Source organism: Rhinopithecus bieti, unplaced genomic scaffold (genome assembly GCF_001698545.2).
Source record: "Rhinopithecus bieti isolate Rb0 unplaced genomic scaffold, ASM169854v2 scaffold_40559, whole genome shotgun sequence".
Taxonomy (NCBI): Eukaryota; Metazoa; Chordata; class Mammalia; order Primates; family Cercopithecidae; genus Rhinopithecus; species Rhinopithecus bieti.
Genome location: NW_016817388.1, coordinates 93,140 through 96,778, shown reverse-complemented (window position 1 = coordinate 96,778; position 3,639 = coordinate 93,140). Strand labels below are relative to the sequence as shown.

Here is a 3,639-nt window from a genome sequence, read left to right as displayed (position 1 = left end):
GCAAGACTCTGTCTCAGAAAAAAAAGAGAAAAAAAAAAACATTTAAAACTACCGCACTTAACAAAACAAAACCTTCTCATGCCAGCTGACCCCCTTTGTCCTCAGCTAAGATGGCAGCAGAATGCCTATGTCACGTATATACGAAACAAGACAACTGAAGTTAAAATGGATGCCCAACTGCAGAGTCACCAGGTCCAGCCTCACAGTGCACGTTCCTGAGCTACAGCCCCTCCAAAAGGCATCTTCGCGCGCATCCTCAATGCCGAGCAATGAAGCATCAGAGTTTGTCTTCGTTTTTATAAGTATAAAATATTATAAGTTTTTTTGTTCTTTTACAAACTATAGACATGTACAGTTGATAACTCAGAATTTCTAGCCAATAACCATATAGTTAACACCACCTTACAAAAAGAAAAAAAGCCAGAAACATCTTTTAAATGCCTTGTCACACCAACAGTAAAGGGCAGAGAGTGAGGAGAACATGAGAATGCCTTATCATTTTTTAAATGTTTGGAAATAGGTACAACTCTGATACAGTTTCAGGGTGCTCCAGACACCCATGGCTACTTCATGTAAACCACTGATTTAGAGCACTTTGAGAGACTGCAATATGATCATGATCAAATTTTGTAATTAAACCTAATGAGGGCAACAGACACTTCTCAAATAAGAGATGTGTCAATTATGGTGCTCCCCACTCTTACGTATTCACAAGGAGACAGTTTATTTATTCAGCCTCCTCCTGCTCCTCTTCTTCCTCTTTGCCTTCTTCATCTTCCTCTTCCACCTTTTTTCCAGGCAACAATAGCAGGACCCTTTGCGTCATCAAACTTTCCTTTCGACTTACAGTCGGCAACATCCTTCTCCTACTTCTCCTTCAGCTTTGCCGCCTTAGTGATGTAAGGCTGCTTTTCACTGTCATTTAAGTTATTCCACATCGCACCCAGCTTTTTTGCCATATCTCCAATAGAGATGGTGGGGTTTGTGGATTTGATCTTGGGGCCTAATTCTGAACAGAACAGGAAGAATCCAGATGGTGGCCTTTTGGAGGCATTAGATCCTTCTTCTTAGCTCCCTTAGCTGGTCCATAATCCTTCATTTCCTGATAATAGCACACTTTATCCACCTTTGCTATTTCATCAAATTTAGATTTCTCTTTCCCGGACATTGTCTTCCACCTCTCAGAGCACTTCTTGGAAAATTCTGCAAAATTGACAGGGACCTCTGGGTTTTTCTTCTTATGTTCTTCTCTGCACATCTGCACATAGAAGGCATAAGTGGACATCTTGCCCTTTGGTTTCTTGGGGTCACCTTTAGCCATCCTGAGTGTACTGTTCGCTAGTCTGGGCAGCGCAGGGCACCATGCACGGCTCAGTGCTCCCCAGCCTTGTGCTAGCTACCTCCATGAGAACCCAACTATCCTTTTAATTGATATAAAGCCCTGCCTCCATGGCTTAGACAAAAGACAAACATTTCAGCATTTTCTCCCTAATCTAACAGCAATGCTGAACTCACATACATAGGAAATTCTAAGTGTGTGCACGTGTATGGATATATATAATATGTATGTATTTTGTATGTGTATATACATATATATACATATGTGCATACAGATGTATAAACACACAAACATATCCACTTGTCATTCTCAAGGCCCCAGGACTTGCACGTAGTTGAATTCTAAGGCAGCTGCTGCCATGGGATTAGGTCTAGATCAGGACTGTTCCAGCGAGACAGCAAAGGTCAGAATCACACCCAGGATGCCCTAGGAAGTCCAGGACATTAGCTAGTCAAAAATATTTATGTGATCACTTCTCAGGCTTTTGGCTAAGATTGAATGCAAACATATTTATTTGCCTTATCCATTTGTGCAGTCAGTCCTAATTGCTACAGGGAGAGAGGGAAACAAACAGAAAAAAACATAGTCCCTAACCTTGAACTGCTCACACACTCCACCGAAAAGCAGAAAAGGCACAAGAAAATGTCTTCAGAGAACACTTACAGAACAGTCCAAGTGCAAATGAATACCATGTCATGTAGTTTTTCTCCTTCTTCATCCTTCACTTAGATCCCAACAAAATAATCAAGAAAGCCACTTTTCCCCCGAGAGAGAGAAAGAATATTCACAATATGCCAGTCACTAAACTGAATTCTTTACTTGAAGAAACAGAGACTCAGAGAGTTTAAATAAGTTTCCCAAAAGAAGTCACAGACGTACTAAGTAGCATGGACAGTTTCTTTTTTTTTGAGACGGAGTCTCGTTGTGTCGCCCAGGCTGGAGTGCAGTGGCGCGATCTCGGCTCACTGCAAGCTCCGCCTTCCGGGTTCATGCCATTCTCCCGCCTCAGCCTCCGAGCATTCTCCCGCCTCAGCCTCCGAGTAGCTGGGACTACAGGCGCCACCACGCCCGCGCTAGATTTTTGTATTTTTAGTAGAGACGGGGTTTCACCATGTTAGCCAAGATGGTCTTGATCTTCTGACCTCGTGATCCACCCGCCTCGCCCTCCCAAAGTGCTGGGATTACAGGCTTGAGCCACCGCGCCCGGCCGGCAGTTTCAAATTGAAATCTATATGATTCCAATGCTCTTAACCACTACACCATATGGTAACTTGTAAATAGCACTGAAAACTGTAATAATCTTACTGGGCATTTTTTTGAGAATTGTTTGAGAATTAAGAATCGTTTTAAAAATGGTTAAGAAAATTCTATTTAGACAACTTCTTTGTCCCACTCATAACACATGAAAACCACCACTGCAGATTGAGAACAAAGGTACTACACAGTGAAGATGGATCTGAATTGAATCAAATGGTGAACTGAAAGGATGTGAGAGGCCAAGTTAGTAAGAGTTGCCAAGATCACTCTGCTCCTTCAGAGAAGTGAGTTAGTAGAGGAAAGAAAGCTGGGCAGGCAAATGTGATTAGGATGAGGAGTTTTCATGATAGACACACCCCACTCCATCAATAACATACCCAAACTCCAGGAGTGACCCAACACAAACTGAGGTTCTTGGGGTCAAAGGATTCCCTCTTCTCTGAACAAAATACGTCTCCATGTCTCTGCACATGCTGTTGCCACTCCCTGCAACACTCTTCCCCACATATTCCTAGTAAGATATTTTTCTCAAAAAGCTCAAATTGGCCAGGCATGGTGGTTCACACCTGTAATCCAAGCACTTTGGGAGGCCAAACTGGGAGGATTGCTAGAGGCCAGGAGTTTGAGACCAGTCTGGGCAACAAAGTGAAACCTTGTCTCTACAAAACAATTTTTAAATTAGGCAGGTGGGGTGGTCCCCGCTACTCAGGAGGCTGAAGTAGGAGGATCACTGGAGTCTAGGAGGTTGAGGCTGAGGTAAGCCATGATCTTGCCACTGTACCACTATACTCCACCCTATCTAAAATTTTAAAAAATACAAAGCTCAAATATCAGAATTACAACACTGCCTTCTCTGACTCTCCCAAGCAAACAGAATTACTAGTAGTTAACACCACTATTATAGAATTTGGAATGTGAGTGTGTGTATCCCCTCACCATTCTGATTAGCTGAATTCACTTATAAATTGCTTAATCCATACAACAGTCAGTGTTGCACAAGACTGCAGGTTGTTCAAACCATTCTTAAAGTCAAACTGTCTCTC

General features: G+C 42.6%; 1 pseudogene; it reads right to left on the bottom strand.

Annotated features, from left to right (window-relative positions):
• Positions 1–727: 727 nt before the first annotated feature.
• Positions 728–1,402, bottom strand: LOC108517863 (high mobility group protein B3 pseudogene; annotated as a pseudogene).
• Between the last annotated feature and the right edge of the window lie 2,237 nt (positions 1,403–3,639).